The sequence below is a fragment of the Dermacentor albipictus genome, chromosome 4, assembly GCF_038994185.2.
Source record: "Dermacentor albipictus isolate Rhodes 1998 colony chromosome 4, USDA_Dalb.pri_finalv2, whole genome shotgun sequence".
NCBI classification, from domain to species: domain Eukaryota; kingdom Metazoa; phylum Arthropoda; class Arachnida; order Ixodida; family Ixodidae; genus Dermacentor; species Dermacentor albipictus.
This window is the reverse complement of record NC_091824.1, coordinates 82,845,118-82,862,635: the sequence shown is the minus strand read 5'-3', so window position 1 is coordinate 82,862,635 and position 17,518 is coordinate 82,845,118. Positions and strand designations below refer to the sequence as shown.

The 17,518-nt window shown below is 49.5% G+C and overlaps 1 protein-coding gene across 7 annotated transcripts in view; it reads right to left on the bottom strand.

Annotated features, from left to right (window-relative positions):
- The window catches only part of fra (neogenin protein frazzled), a 353,324-nt gene that overhangs the window by 226,592 nt on the left and 109,214 nt on the right, over window positions 1-17,518 (bottom strand). The window lies entirely within an intron of this gene.

The window sequence follows — 17,518 nt, the reverse complement described above, 5'->3', positions numbered from 1 at the left end:
AATGGCGAAACCTTAAATTGTTTGCCTGAAAGGGTTGCACGTTATGCTACCACATGACGGACCAGAAGCGCAATATGAGGACGCCTCACAGATTCTGGCTCATACTGAACAAGGTAGTACCATAGCTAAGGCTAGGCAGCGTTCACAACAGCTAGTCTGCACATTAACTACATGGCTGTAGTGAACGCTAAAATACTTGCAGGGATAACACCCTTTTGGAAGGGTGTTGTCCATGCTACACCCATATTGAAAGGGGTGTGTCTGTGTTACACCCCATATAGAAAGGGTGTTTGTTTTACACCCGTAGGCGAGGTGACGTCATATTAACACCCCTTCTTTTGAGGGGTGTTAATTTGCATCCCGTTGCTTGGGGTGTAGCAATACACCCAAAAAGGGTGTCACCCATGGGACAAGTCATTTACACCCTTAAGGGTGTTAAAATTTTTAGAGTGTACCTCCCCCCTCCCATACACGGTAAGTGGGTGTCCTCTCCCCCCAAAAATATTCCTGGCTACGCCAATGGAGCTGAGGTTTGCACTTCTTATACACAATGCAGGGCTAGTTTTGCTTTGCAGAGGTGAGATCCAGTGGCGTAGCTAGGTCGTCTGGCACCCGGGGCCCATAGGTCATTTGTCACCCCCTCCCCGGGTGTAGCCGGCGGAAAGAGGGGTGTCTTCAGACGTATAGGATACCCCCCCCCCCTCTGGCCCCTCGCACCCGGGGCCCACGGCCCCCCCTGTTGCTACGCCACTGGTGAGATCACCGTTTCAAATTAGTAGGCTCTTGGAGTCATAAATGCTTCAAGGTGAAGCGGGAAAGGCTAGGAAGACGTTTTTCACCCACATTTGCGTTTCGTTGTGCTCCCAATTCAATTTAAAACTAATTGAAACAACAGAGCTTACCAATAATCTAAGGAGTAAAATATGCACTGCCTCGGGTTCTTTCTACACTTAAAACCTATGGGCCGAAACGCCTAGGATAAAAAATAAGCTTTAGAATAATCCTAGGACCGCGAAACGAATCGCCGGAACGGTAAACGAAACGACGACAGCATGGATTATTGACCTGGTGCGGGCAGATTAAATTCCAGCAGAGTTAAAAACGAAGCAGGGTGCATGGGACAGATAGCGCAATACGTATAGAGCGGATCACCAGCGGTGTAATAAAGTGACGAGATGTGTACGGTGGGAGCAAAACTGCTGCAGCATACGGCGCAGGATTACACAGGCAATGTGATGAAGTTAGGAAACTTGCAAATTGGAAAATGCAGGCGGGGGGTGGGGTTAAATGACGCAAGACAGACAAAAGCGGAGGTCGCCCAGAGAGGCTTTTCTTCTGCAGCAGACACCGAAAAGCTTGACAACTATCTCTATGGTGATTATAATAATGACAGAATTATGAGACTCGGGGCGGTGCCTGTCCAGTAAGTGCCGCACAGGAGTCTTTGAACGCCATCGACACAAGCGACAAAAAAAATTTTTAAAAAGAGGAATTACAACAGTGCCACCGCGGTACGCACTGGAATAAGCACAATTTTACCAATCACCCGACTTGTTTTTACCTATGCAATATGACGCATACTGCGCGTTCATGGCTTTAGATACACGACCGGCGCCAGAGGAAGAAACCAGACAGACCAAATCAGAGGGTGGACGACCCCGCGGTGTAGAATAGCGTATTCAGCGAGAAATGAGATATTTACAATAGGGAAAGCGAAAGCGTGAAGAACGCCGTTCATGCAACAGCTATGTGCCACTCGCTATACAAAAGGAGGCACTGTAAGAGGACACAACAAAAACGAGAACCGACAACCGCAAACGGCTAAGTACTGCGGGAAGGAGTCTATACCAGCAAAGCGAGAGCCCCATTCGCCAATTGGAAACGTTGTGCTACGAAAACGAAATAAAATGAGACACACTGTTCTGAGCCACGCGCACTTAATTCTTGTTAGTGTAACTCTTAAATTCTTAGGCAGAAATAAAACGCGTGAGCTCCCTAGAGAAATTGCACACAAGAGCGCGCTGCGGGTAGAGAAACTTCATAGCCCGAATCAGAAATGTTATCTGCGCACCAAAACATTCGAATGCACTAAACTGGTAACGTCTTGCACATACTGCAACAGGAGCATTAAGCCTAATCGCAGAAACTGCGAGAACGTGCCGTTTTGTTCCTATGAACTTTATTTTTATTTATTGATTCAACTGACTGCCCTGCGCGTTCGAAAAAGCTGATTTATTTATTTGCTGGCATATTCTCATATTGCACCTAATGTTATCACACAGTATTCATTCAACAATTAATTGTTTGTGTCTCTTAATCCACGTTGCTCTAATTTGTGCAAACGGTAATCCACCTTAATCCAATTAATTGCACTTCAGTGCACTTTAGTCCACCTTGCTCTAATTTGTATCAACCTTAATCCACCTTGTTTTAACTTGTACCAACATTAATCGACCTTAGTCCAATTTAATTCACCTTCATTCACTTTACATCACCTTAATTCCCTTTACTCCACCTTAAGTGACCTTATTCTAACTTGTTCTCACTTTATAATAATTAACGTTGTTATACCATTTACTATCTCATGTATTATTACTGACGCCATACAAGACGCTGATGACGTCACTGATGATGATTATTTTTGGTACTATCACTTGATCACGCCGGATCTTCTGCCTCGTAGGACATATAATGCTTTCGCATTAATAAAGATTGACAACGTTTCAAACCACATGCGAGCGCACCAGTGAAGCGGCTGTCCAAGTTTACTTTGCTGGTCGCAGCCAGCGAGCACAGGTTTGAAAAGAGACGCTCTTAAAGATGGTGAGCTTTCAGGAAGTGCGCTGATGCCAAATGCTCCAAGCTGCGACCTCCGGCGACGAGACGAACGTCGAGGAGGTTTTGGACGAGTCTGTACGTAAACTACAGGCGCCTTTAACTCTGGCTTTTCCACTATCATAGCGTTTACGGGGAGAAGCCCACTTCCACAAAGTGCACTCAAAGGATAGCATGTGATAAATACTATTTTCTTGTAAAATTAAAACTAAATGAACGCCTGATTATGATGGCGTAGCGTCCAGAAGCAAAGCGCGGTGGTGTGACGAACGGGGTGCGTCGAAAACATGGCCGGAGGGGCGGTGAAATGTCAGGGAAGCCTGAAGGTTGTCAGACATGTACAAATGACCCTCAGGCATTTGCACAGCACAGTGAAATCCAATAATACGTGAAAGATAAACCCACGTTCAACATCGTCAATTTGGGGATCCTGAACGTGAAGGGGATCCTGAAGGACGTGAACGCCCAAGATTTTCGGCACAAGCATACGTGGCTCTTTGTAAAATCAAGTTACTCTGTCAACATACCTATCACATGAGAAGTGTCTCGGTATAATCACATTACTGGAGAATGCGACGTTAATAAGATTGGTTTTACGCAAATTTACGTCGTACATTTACGTAAGCGCGGCAGAATTACTGTGACGTCACGCGCACACAAATATGTGCTCCTTTTTATTGGCTGGTTTATGGAAAGGACAATTATTCTGCGGATGTTCTTTTTTTGACTACCCGCGTGACCGGCTACGCAGCTAGAATTGCGACGGTGTACGTTTTTTCTTATAATGCGCTTCACTCGGTTCGTCAAAGCACTATATCCGACAATATGAGTGCAAACGGCCGCAAACGTAGCACAGATACCATGCTAGAGCGTACAGGTCCTTTCCAGACGCGCGCAACCCTCGGGAGCCCCCAGCTGTCCAGGAGGCGCCCTTCCACCTTCGTGAGACGATACCTCGGGCGCCGGCAACCCCTCATCGTTCAGCGAGAGTTTCAGTGGACTCAGTGACCTTCGCTGCAGGCGGTATCGGTCTGCTTTGGCATTTGCACACGACGCGTAGTTTCGTTTATTTTACCTCTGTTTGTTTTTCATTCCCTCAAATGGACGGCTGTCCCACTCGGCAAACAAAAAGAACGATGACACTCGGAAGAGCGCGGTCGGCGAAGCTTTTGAACTGACGTTCAGTCGTGCCTGACATCGCAGAGGCCACATCAAGGTTTCATACTTACGGTGACCTCTTAAGTTTGCGAAGACACCCGCTGTTCGCTTTCTCAATTTTCCTCTTTTTTTTATCACAGGGGCTATCAGTTTTTATATTCTGCTGAATCGTTCTTCTAGCACTTTTTTTTTTCCGAGTCAAGGGGGATCATCCTTCCCATCTCTCAAACAATAATGCGATCGCCTCACGAAAAAGAACGGCGGCTACTTTGTCAAGTTCTTTGTGTCATTTATCAAATTTTTTTCTACCTGTCGCTACAGTTCAAGCGAAAGAACTGCGCAGTTAGCATCGTCTCGTTTTTTTTTTACTTATTTATTACTTTTCTTTTAACAGTTTAGTCATGTTGCCAACAGAAGCGATCGGGAAACAAAGACGACTGGTTCAAAGAAGCACTACGCAACGAAATGCCCCTTGAAGAAGTAAATGAAATATTCAATGGCGCCAACATAGCCAGGACGGATGCTGTGCCACAAAATAGCATTTACTTCTTCAAGGGGCATTTCGTTGCGTAGTGCTTCTTTGAACCAGTCGTCTTTTTTTTTTTTTCCGATTGCTTCTGTTGACAACATGACTAAACTGTTAAAAGAAAAGAAAGACATTCCGTTGGACGTGCGTAAACGCTTCCGAATCACCCCCCTACCTAAAGATATGCATCCTATCTACAACAAAGAGAGGAGAGCTTACAGGGCTAAGGCTCTAGTAAATAAACTTAAAGACACACCGGCGCATAACGTAGCGTACGTGGACGCCGCTTGCAGTATCGACGGTGGTTAATGTCGACGGGTGCGTTAATATAGCGTGTTCCACGTGCACGAGGGACGCCTCAACGTTACTAGACAGAAGCTAGTCTAGTAACGTTGGGACGCCTGTACAGCCGAGGAGGTTGCAGTAGCGCTCGCTTGTGCGGGTACAAACGCGGGAGTAATATTATGCGATAACAAATTAGCTATCCGAAATTTTAACAAAGGGAGAATATCGGAAGAGGTCCTCCAAATTCTACTCAAAAACCCTCCCAGGAGGGACATAACTTTTATTTGGGTTACGGCCCATGAAGAAGTCCCTTGCAACGAAGCCGCTCACGAGCTCGCCCGAGCACTCTACCACCGGGCAACTCTAGAGCAGCCAGTTCCAGGGATCAAAGATAGCATCATTACGTACAGGGAACTTGCATATCATTACAAAGCCGAAAGAAGAATCCACCTCCGCATCGGTTTCTCTCTCTGGAGAACGCTCTCATTTGGCGGCGCCTCCAGGGAAACAATTATACATCCCCACATTGGATCTACTTAACACAGACGAGGGACTATAAGACGCCCTCTGCAAAATTTGTAAGCAAAAAGGTACGCTAGACCATATAATATGGGAGTGTGCTGGCTCCCAAGGGGCCAAGGAAAACACTGACAGTAGAGAAGCCTGGGAGGCCTTGCTCCAGAGCGAGGCTGAAGATGACCAGCGTCGAGCAATCCGCCTGGCCGTTGAGGCCGTGAGGACTCACCGTCCTCAACGCGTGAAGACTGCTTCGTCCTCCACCCCTACTTACGTGTAGGTTAAGATGCGGGTACCCAAGCTCGGTGGAATAATAAAGTTTTCAATCAATCAATTACTGGCCTAGCGCATGACATCCATGGAAAAGATTCATCGTTGGCTTCAGCTGTTCGAATGTAACACGACGCAATGCAGTAGCACATTGCCAGTTATTGTTATTATTCGAGCCACTATGCTAATCATACTATTATTCTGAAGGTATACTTGCGAATTTTGCGACATTAACCAATACATGGGACTCGGTAACCAATAAATGTAGCAGAATAGTTACACGAGAGCCCGATTGAGCACAAACGGCAAACTTTCGTAACCAAACTTGAACCTAATTTGGGGGAACCTGTCCTTCCCAAGGTGCCGCTAGCATCAAATCCAGTCGCACGCATCAGCGACATGTGCACCATGGTAACGCACAATGCGCACGATGCGAAAGCTCGGTTCGCGCAAAATAAAAATGTCCAGCAACCACGGGTCTAATTTTTTCGCACGCCGAGCGAAAATCGAAGCGGGGCAAACTTTCGAAAAGCCTCGTCGAACGTAATGAAGCTCATCAGCCCCGACGCACCCTGATCGTGGCGGTTAACTGTAGACACTTAAATAGACGGCGGGCCTTCATGAACTGCCGTCATGTATAATATACATACACCCTCGCTGGTCGCCGACCGCAGCGGTCGGCCGTGCGTGACGCGCTCTGGCACGTGCAGCCGGCACGGCAGGCAGGCGCACCGAGCGCCAGCTCGCTTCGCCTATCTGCAGCGCCAGTCGGCGGAGGAGGGAAAGGCGGAGTGGAGCTTCCCTCCTCCTCTTTCAGCAGGCGGTCATAGATCTTTTCTCGCTGGGCGCGTGAGAACCGGCCCCTGTTATATGTGCCGTCACCTTCCAGTCGGCTAAGCAAGAGGACTGGGGGAGAAAGGGGGGGGGGGCGAAATTCTTCCGGCTCGGTTGCGTCTGGCAACCCCCCCCCCCCCTTCGAGCCGTGGTTGCGGCGAAGGCTGTCTTTCGTCAAGCGCCGGACAGCCGATAAAAGTGAGCGCGAGCTGAGCCTCGTCGCTCCCTTTCTCTCCTTCCCCTCTTCGGGCAGCAGGGGCATCGCATTTTTCATGCCCGCGAGTCGCCGGCGAGGACACCCGAGAAGAGATGCGGCGGCGACCACAAGCGGTGCGGAGGCTATGGCATCTCAGATCGTCGGTCTGGCCCGTGGAGCTTTTATGAAACTCGTATGGCCTGGCCCACCCGGCGCCTCGTCACAGGCGAGCACAGAAGCCACATCGCGCGCGATCTCGTTTTATGTACGCGCAGCTGACAGCCTCCGAGGACACCTATCAGCGGGTCCGCGCACCACACTTCGTTGAGAGCGAGTAATTGTGAATTCCAGACGGCTAACACTGTGCACTGAGCGAAAGGGGAGGGGGGGGGGGCGCATTCTGCTGCTCGAGAACTGCCCTCGCGAGATCTCTCCGCCTCTTGCGGCAAAGCCTTCTTCAAGTGAAATTCGCTGCCTCTCTTTTACAGCAGCAATTGCGCGCCTAATGACGACTGTGCTGTTGTAACGCGTACCTTCTTTCTCTATATTTTTTTGCATTTCGATATCATTAATACGGTCTTTCCGAACAAATGTCTACCGTCGTCGTCTCTGTAGGCGTCGCCGTGAGGTTCCCTGTATATTTAAGTCTATCCTATATGACATGCCATGCGGTATGACATGTGGTATATGCGGGTTATATTGCCACACGATTCTATCACTAAAGTTGATCATAACAGGTTTTACATTCTTGACAAAATTGTTCCTCAGAATTTTGAGACTGGCAGCCCACAAAAAAATATCATAAAACAAGACACTCACAGCGCATGCCTTTTATTTTAGCTCTTCTCAGACAAATATTAAAAGTGCGAAACGATAACACAGCTCGCCTAAATATGATGCAATTTTATTAGCTCGGCTGTGCACTACCCCTGGGAACGGTCCAGGAAAGAGGTTTGAAGCCCATCCGGTACGGAAAAGTGGTGGTAAAGTCGCTAAGAAAGACGTTGGCTTTAAATAATAAACATAAGTGAAATTGACCGATGACTGATTCAAACAGAGGACCCCCGGCACAATAGCTCGTGTTTTTAATTAACAAGCTTACGTTTACTTCATACTGCCGCTGCAGCTACAAGTCTCATACTTCGTGTAATAATCTAACATGTTGCTATCGAAACAGTGATAAGTCTCTTTTTTTTTTTTTTGTCACAGTCGCTGCTGGTCTCATACGACGCTTACAACGTTGGCAGCACGATATCATGCACCACACAAAACAACGCGTGTGAGGACCGGACACAGAACGAATGTCAACGATTGTCCTCCGTGCATTCTTTTCTCCCGTCTTCAGACGCGCCCTTATGACCATGTTCCACCGAGAGTCTTTTGCTTGGGATTTCAGGACAGTGCAGCGCAACTACACTGCCGATTCCGTGATAATAACATTAAGCGATATCAACTCCCCACACTCCGTGGCTTCACATGACTTTAGATGGGATGGTCATATGTTAACTACGTTGCCTCAACCGCACGGAACAATTTGCTCCTTTTAAGCAGACGTTTCAGACATAGGCCCCTACCTGACGCCTCTAAGCTACTAGCATATAACACACTTGTCAGATCTGTCTTTGAATATGCCAATGTTGTTTGGTTTTCCCTTCACCAAACAATTCATTAATAAACTAGAAGCTGTTCAAGGAAATACACTAAGATGTATTTACAACAAATATAGAATAACAGACTCGCCCACAGAATTGCTGAAACAAGCCGGCTTTCTCACTTCACAAAACCGAACCAAGCTTGCGCGACTGAAGATCGTGTACCAACTAGTATACAACAAATTTTAAGGATATACAGTCCCAAATATTTATCTACAACACAGACACGACCTACCCGCCATAAACATTCTTTAACAATAAAGGAACTCGCATATACTGAAACTCATAAGCATTCCTTTTTTACCTTAATGACAGGTGAATGGAACAAGCTGGATTCTTCTATTATCCACAGCCAAACATCACCTATATTTTGATCATTAGTCGAGAAAGAATTACATGCCTTACAATTATGACCTACCTGCGTTATTATTTTTCCTGTGCAAGACATTGTATACATAACCCTAACTTGCACTAGAGGCACCTAATTTTAGCCCTAAGGTCTATTACCATTTTGTTTAATCTTAGTTTTAGTTTTAATACCATGTATTATCTTCTGCTGTTTCTGCTTATGATAATGTTTACCTATGCTTATTTTCCATCTATTTTGTATAATCACATTCGTACACATCGACACGTTATGTATTCCTTCCTTCCTTTTATAATCACCGATGGCATCGACAGTATCTTTAAGTGAATAGATACAATATTGGTTTCTGTTGCGTCCTGCTCCGCTCGGGCCCTTCTCATCCCTGATGCGACCGTCTGACCCGTCACAACCCCAACGCGACATAGCTGCAGACCCGTTTCGGGGAACGAGCTCCAGAGCGGGTGACCTTCTTTCCTGCGGGGCACAAGAACAACAAGGGTACTTCACTCGGCGCTCAGTTTGGCTTCCGCCTTCCGACGGTGCTCGACACAAGAATAATAATAAAAAAAGCTTTTAACTGTTCTCGGTTGTCGACGTCTTTCGGAGTACCGCGAGTTACGCGTACGTCCATGACCCGCGGACATAACAGTTTCTTGTGCATTTGATGCCGTATAGAGAGCTAACCTTTGGAAAACACCGACCGGTACGTAAAGGGTGAACTTTCCTGCCTCACACCCCTGTAGTTTACACTTCTAGCGCTACGTAGCCGTCAGTGCAGCCACTGGGAGGCCGCAGTTATAGGATAACGTTGGTTCGTTTCGTTATTGTTATGTTACTCAACGCTAGAATAGCAGCTTGGGCTTGTTGGTTTTCCGTCCTGGTGTTAACAGCGCAAAACGTAGTTGGACACGAAACGAGAAGACACCACAAGCGCTGTGGTGTCGTCTTCTCGTTTCGTGTCCCGTCTACGTTTTGCATTGTTAACACCATTACTAAACGGTCGCGAATAAATAAAGACAGTCACATTTGGGGAGGTATTTTAGATGATACCTTCACTAGTCTCAGTTTTCGGTAAATATCGGATGACGGCTGTCGCTCAAAAGCAACCCTCTTAATTGGGGAAATTGGCGCTCTCCAATTACAAGCACAAAAAAAGAGGGTATTTTTTTTTCTTTTACGCACGACCAGAGCACGAATATATAAAAGTACTTCGAAACTGGACAATATACCAGTGAAAGTTGCACCACGGCCGTCTAGTATAGCAGCGGAGAGTGAAGAGAAGCCTTTGGCAACCACTGGTGTCCTTACCTGTAAAAGGAGGAGAAAACAACACATGAAGAAGAGCAGGCAGAGGATTCACTGCGCACAACTATATCAATACTACTGCTATTATTATTATTATTATTATTATTATTATTATTATTATTATTATTATTATTATTATTATTATTATTATTTCACATTCTCAATGCTACGGTGAGGTTTCTGTAGCGAAGCCGCAGCGGAGCTGAAGAAGAAATTAGCAAAAGAAAGACCAAGTCAGAAATGAACGCGACAGTACAAAACGACATGACCACCGTTGCTTGTCCCGTCGCCTTCGTCACTGTATTGGGCTTTCTGACACGGATTCCTCATGTATAATAACATGACGCACCAACGGGCTCAGCAAAGCGCCGTTTCCCATTGTGGGCAGTTTCGGCTTCATTCCGATCACCTGTAATTCTTTGACTCATGCCCATATAGACGTACAATTCACACAGGGGTTGACCATTCCGGCTCTATTAAAGCGCGCACGGCCAGCTGCCGGAAATCGAGTTCATTCGCAGCCGCAGAATTCCGTATCAGCACTGATCCGCAGCAGCGGGCCCTTCCGTTGTTTCCCAATGAAGCCCCAAATTGCGAGTGACGGTTACACGTTAACAGGTGGTGTCCAAATGCACGCCCCATGGACAATTTCCTCTGCAGTGTAACAGAAGCCGATCACGAAGGCTTTTTTGCCTTTACCAGCTGCAGGAGCAGGGAACGATTGTTGGAGCCAGAAATACGTCATGGCCGACATGTTTTACGGCTTTACTTTAAGCGCGAACGAAACAAACAAGACGAAACAAACACAATTCCCCAGACTAGCTACGGTTCTTCGCCATACGTTTCAGATGCGAGACACGGATTGGAAACGGAGTCCATGTAACGCGCTTCGCAATCAAGCTTTTCATTTCGTTCCGTCGTAATAACTCCGTTCCGGTGCGGGACACGCAACGTGTAGCTTCGAAGAGTGCATGGTTGGGAGGTAGCGGCGGACGCCCGCATACATCGACCGTATCGCCATTTCCCAGCACTTCCCATGCATCTGTCCCCTACGTACGACCAGAGTAGTAACACTACTATCCATCGCGAACGTAAGTATACACCTGTAAACAGTGACTGGCACTACATGACGGCAGTATTCAAGGTCCTGCATCCACTGCGAAACACGAGCTCTTCAAATAACGTGCACTACGATAACTGTTATAAGGGATTCGCAACTCCTTCACGCTGTCGCATGTTTCTACAATTACAGACGCATAGACGGGTTTCCACAGCTTTTTTTTTTCTCTATTCTGTGTCACCTGATTACGGGTTTCGCGCATTTAGAGATGGCTTTCATCCAAACTTCAGCGGCCAAACGTTGTCGTCTATCTTTACTTTGGTCTCAACCCGACGGAAACGTCGCGCCGTAAAAATGCCCGCTGTTCTATATAGCTTGGATTACATCAACCACGCAGAAATGCTTACACAAACTTTAATCACGGCGGAACTCGAACTCTCACCGATGCACTGTTTTTGGACGGGTGAGCGGGCGCGCAAAGGCAGCAGCCCTCCCTGTGGTTGCCTGAAAGAAACCGTTCTTTTCCGCGACTCCTTTAAGGGACCCGCTGACAGACCGGCGCCGTCGGCAGGAAATTCCTCGAAAGCGAAGCAAACGAGCCAGCAGAGCTTAGCCCCGGATGCTGCCAAACGCTTTCGGCTTTCCGGAAGCCAAGATGCTTGGGAACGAGCCAACATGCCTTACGCCTGCTGAAGAAACCGCGCAACCCGCACAAAAAAGAGAGACAGAAAGGACGAAAAGCAAGGAATAGCAGACAGCGCTGCCGAAGTCTCTAGACATATCATTCTTGGTATCCGAAACAACGATTTAGCCACTATAACCGTTCCCGTAAGAGCAAGCTTTCTCTTGGTGGCCATCAAACTCCGTTAGCCTTGCTCCTTTAGGGGGGAAGAAAAGTTAGGTTGGTAAGTAGGCCAGTTAAAGTAGATTCACCGAGGAACCAAGGCAAAAAGCGGAGTGAAACGAGAACCAGGCAAAGTACGCGCTGTTCGCTTTTTTCGTGGTGCCGTCGTCCCATAACCAGGAACCTTATGAAAGATGGCAGACGTTAACGGTGCGAAGCAAGCACGCGGCCGGCTTCCAAGCATACCTTTCCCAGGTCTTTCTATGTCACCAATTTCATGCCAGAGAAATAGAGCCACTCCAGAGAAATAGAGCCACTCAAAAACATCCCCCATAGTCTCCATTTGATCGCCCTCCACGCCACGTTATCCGAAGGATTAGTAGCACACAATGGGCGAGTCCTTCCTTCTTTAATACTCAGCATGCTCTCGTTGCTGATTGGCTGACACAAAGACCCGCAGGTTTAGCTACACTGCACAGAGTCGGCGAGACGGCGCAGAGCGACGCGACTGCATTCGCGTTCGTTGCACCGAACTCGCGACGCGCGCGGTGAAGAAAGGGGAACGCCGAACCGTTTGTTTAGGCAGCGCGTCGCCCCCTGGTCGGTCCGCGGGCGGCCCGGCGAAATTAGCGTCCTGGGCCGCGCGTCTCCGCCCCCCCTGCCGCCGCCGCCTCCTCGCGACCCCGAGGAACAGGTTGGCAGATGGGGCGCCCTTATCGGAGGCCCCGATCTGGGCGACCGATCTCTTCATGCGCGAACTGCGCGGGCGGCGAAGCGACGTCGCCGTTCGCAGAAGAGTGAGTGGCCGCCTGGTGCGCGCCGGAAGGAGACGGGACACGCCGACCGGTGGATACAGTTGCACTTCGGAGTCATCGCGGCCTCCCTCCGTCGTCACTCGTTAAAGGAATGGTTCCGACTCCGGTGAAGCAGTGACTAGAGACCGCGCAGGCGTTCATTTCGCGCGTGCCAAAGAGGCTGCATTCCGAACGGCATATAACGAAATGCTGACATGTAGCTTTCGACGTTCGTTTAGGTACGGTGATTACAAATAACAAAGCATGCTGACAGACAGCTGCGGATGTTAGAGTTGCTCAACAAGAGAGAGACTTAAAAAAAAGAAAGGAGGGAAGGGAAGGTGCTCTTACGCATCCTTAGTGCGCAGTTGCATATATGTAGGCAATCCGGGGCTGATTGGAAGCTATACCTGCAACACGACGTAACGGAGACAAAAGAACAGATACGAAAGAAGTAGGCATGACATGCGCTGTTGGACATAAGAATGAGCCGGGGCGCCGATGGTCATCGTAAATATGTGTTTAGTCAGAAATTAAAAAAAAAACAGAATATATTCTGTTTCTGTGTTTCTAGACTGTGGAGTACTATAGTACTCCACAATCCAACTGGTCCCGCGGCTGTGCTGCATTACGGTTCACCTTGGCTGTGGACCCGTCACATGCAGCACACGGAAGAAAAGGAAATGCTTGTGAATTCAACTAAAACATATAGGACGGCTGCGGTAACAGTGTAAAGTAGACGCACTTACTGAAAGTGACGAATCGAGACCGCATTCACGAAGCAACCAGTCAACTTTTCCGTATCAAGGCAAATTATTCACGCAGCGCCGGTCTCGGCTGTGCGTTCACTACACGGGCTGTCCAAATTTCTCGAAGTGGCGCCCCCATACGTGGTGACGAATGGGAACTCGCGAAAACAAGCTATCTCGCTGCAGTATACATACGAGCGCACAACGCTTGCGCTATGGCAAGACTCCAGCGCTCGCATTGCGGTCTGTCGGGTTTCCAACTTCTGAACCTTCGCTGCTTTCAAGTACTCACAGGGTGTGCGTGAACAGTAAACGCTCCGCGGACGATTGATTGATATCGATAATATCGCACACAACAGGAGGCACGCGTAAATAACAACACTACGGCGGGAGTCGCAGTTCAGCGCACCTGTACGCGCGATATAGATGTTCGTGCATGTCCCAACAAGTGCGCTGTCTCCATATAATAACAACGGCCAACCAATTAACCCAACCAACAGCTCCCGATTTATGGCGAGAGACACGCATCGTTGCCTGAGCAGTTTGGTTACTCGTATACGTATAACAGACACACAACATGGCATCAGCAAAATCTCACTCGCAGATCATGCTGCGACGTATCGATGTTCGCCAAAATATGCGCTGCTGAAGTGACAGCCAGTTACGCGGACGTGTCAAACCTACAATGACGTGCCGCTGTATAGCACATATGGGCTCCAGTACCTGGCATGTTTCAACGCGGTCTGCTAACGTCCCTTTTCCAAACAGAAACATATCGTATAACACGTCACGGATGATGCAACGAGGGTCATCGCTTCCGAACAACGAGGATGGGGCAAAGCATTGAGCGGGCACGCGGGAAGCGCGCCATGCCTGGCGCCAGTGGCCCGGGAACTCCCGCGAGAAAGAGAGGCACCTTCGTTCTCCAGCGCGAGGTGATCTATGGCGGCGGCGTCGATGCGACGGCCCCCGCCCTTGTACCGGCGCATATCGGGTGCGCGATATATACATTCTGCCGACGCGCGGTGTGCCGCACCAAGACGTACGAGCTCGCTCGCTACAGAGGGGAGGTGTATGCACCTGTTGGGGGGCGCCCTTACTTCGGCACTCGAGGCCGCTGGCGACTCCCCTGCGCGCGCGTGTGTGTACACAGGACACGGCGACTCCCCGTGTGTGCTCTCTGGCTGACGTGTCACTCCGCGCATTGAAAAATGCGAGGCAGTAACGTGTATAGAGCGCGCCGTCGCGGTGCACTGCAGGGCCGTGTGCGGCGAGGCTGGAATGCCATATACGCTATACGCGGGGTCGCTATGGGCTGACAAGGATGCAGTTGCAGAAGTCTTATTCCGCGCATGTATCAGCGATGGCACAAAGCGAACGCGACTCTCTATCGACCGCCGTGTCCGCGAGTACCATAACAGATGCGTAAAGTCAACATCCTCATGAATCACTTCATTACGAAGGAGAAGGGTTGGAAGCGGGGCTTAAGCGAGACCTGGAGCGGTGGGAATGGCCGATCTTGAACAGCGAGCAAACATGTTTCGGAACACCCACGTACAGCAGCGTCAATGTATATGTGTTATTACCAAGAATAGAAATTCTACTGGTTAGCTTAGGTGGTAGAGTCAGAGGCATTAGCTGCCCCCGGGAGATTCGACAGCGAAAATATACAGGCCTTTGACGAAGACAGGTCCTCCTTTCGAAACGTTGGCCAGCCTTTCTGAGGCACCTGATCACTGTTTATAACCTTTATACCACGGTCAAAGGGATAAAGTTCAAGCTTCCCGCCATTTTTATCCAATATCTATCAAATTTTGCTTACTATTTAACGTCTCCGCGCATGTACGTACGGCAGAACCTTTCAGCTCAAGATTTGCTCATTTTGTAAGCTACATGTATGTACGATGCTTCGACGGGACACTTTTGTAGCGATTGATTCTCGCCTTGTAACGATTGGCTGTCAAGCGCGATCAGCTGAACTTAGGCAGTTGCGGACAGCGGTTGCACGTCCAGGGACAAGAGTGCAACAGCACGCCGTCCGTCCGACGGGGCCTCGAGTCAACGTATGACAGACACCTGCGTGCATGGCCGTAACACTAACATGTCATGCCCAGAAGTCGAAGCTCTTTCACGGGATGCTTCACCGCCGAATCGCGGTCGCAAAAGCACTTCCAAACACTACGTACGCCACTTCCTCTCGCGCGCAACGTATTTCGCACCCCCACGCGCTTCTGGAAGCGACCGATGCTGATCCCGTGTCGACGTTTATACGACTCTATCGCGCATACTTGAAAGCGAGCGGACGGGCATCGGCGCCCTTCCTTGCAACGCGCAGACTATACGATGAAGAAGAGCAAGCACACACCATACACGCCGATAAAACCTCGCGCAAGGATGTAGCAAGCAACGGGGCGTCGTCATTTTTTTCTTTTCGGGGCGACCCTCCCTGCAACGCTACCGCCAAACAAGGGTTGGCGCACGGTGGCCGAGAGAAGAAAGTAACGAGGACAAAACAAAGGGGTGAAGGCGGGCTGGGGCTTCCTCATCGGCGCCTTCCCGGCGAAGCAACAACGGCCAACATCGAGCCCAACACGCGGCGGGCGTCGGCAGTCGATCGAAGGCATTAGCAGCGGAGGCAGCGGCGCAGCACCAAGGCGCATCCACGGAAAGCACGCCCGCGCCCGCCATAGGCCCTGGGCGCATTTGTCTCTGTCCAAGTCAGAGGCGTTGCTGCCGACGCAGGAGGCGGATGCAGGCAGCCGACAAGCTGCTGCTGCTGCGCCACATCGCACCTCGGGCCGCAGCACTGCTATGCCCATCTCCACGCGCACGCACAGGGCTTTACACCCCGAACGCCAGCCGCCCACACACCTTGATCGCCGCTGTCGGACGGGCGCTGCATCCGACCTCGCGCGCGGCGGCAGGCTATTAGCACGCCCCAGTGGGACGCGCATCGCCGGAGCAGAGTGGCAGCCGGCCAGGGAATCCTGGGCAGGAGCGAGGGGGCCGCATCGGAGCCCCGGCTGAGCGCGCGAAGCACGCCTTCCATCGCGTGCGCAGCCAAGCTACTGCACGGACTGGCAAGGAACGCACGCCGAAGAGCGCACTGGCGCATCGCGAGGTCGTTCCCTGCCCGCCAGTTCGATCACTGCGGATGACCTCAGATCAGATCCGGGTGGGATGAGTCAGTTTCGCTGAGACGTCAGCCGGAAAGAAGCGACGTCGATCTCGGTTGTCTGGTGAGCCCCGCTCTATATAGTGCTGGGAACGAACGGCTGCTTAATAATACAGTGTGCTTGCTCCTGCCAGCCTCTTCCACGGGATGCACGGTATGGGCAAGGGGTCAAGAAGGGTGGCAGTGCGCGTCACGCCATATGCGACGAATAAAACCAATCGTGTACTGTGTTTTCCACACGAGCTTGTGCGAGCAAGCGCAGTTAAATGCTATAGTGGCAGGAATAAATTCGTGACTGACGTGATGGAAAGAAAGACCAAGAATTTGGAGATGATTGGTGGAAGAGATGGCAGCGTCAGTAAGTTAACGATAAGCATATTACATTAGCTCGCAAAAACTGTTTATGCTTGGCAAGTTGTGCCTGATGTCAAACGTACGTCACAGCACCGCTACGTCGCCGGTATACGCAGCGCATATCGTCCAGTGACGCGACTTACGTATGCAGTGGTCTTAAGGGCATTCAGCAAGAAAGGGGGCATTTTCTCAGTGTTGACGACACACGATACAACATTATTGCATGACAGCAGTGCTATACGGAAAGTGAAAGTTGCAGTTTGAAAACACTCCGCTAAACGCAGAGGGCCTCTTCTCCTTGCTTATGAAATGATGCGAGACTGTGATCCATCGTACGCATGCAGGCAACGGGACACTGGTTGTGTCAACAAGAACGTGTTCCATTAGGCGTGGGAAGACATGTGGCTAGGCAACACTCTTTGCTTGTTTTCTTTCTGGTTAAAAGCACTCACTGCCAACCAAGAGAAGGCATCAGCCGTCCGGCGGCCGTCAGTCACTCCACTGTATAACTGTGTATATATACTGTCTCGTACATGGAGTAGACGCAAAAACTGTTCTTGCTCTCTCTCTTTTTTTATTTATTATTGTTGGTAGGTTG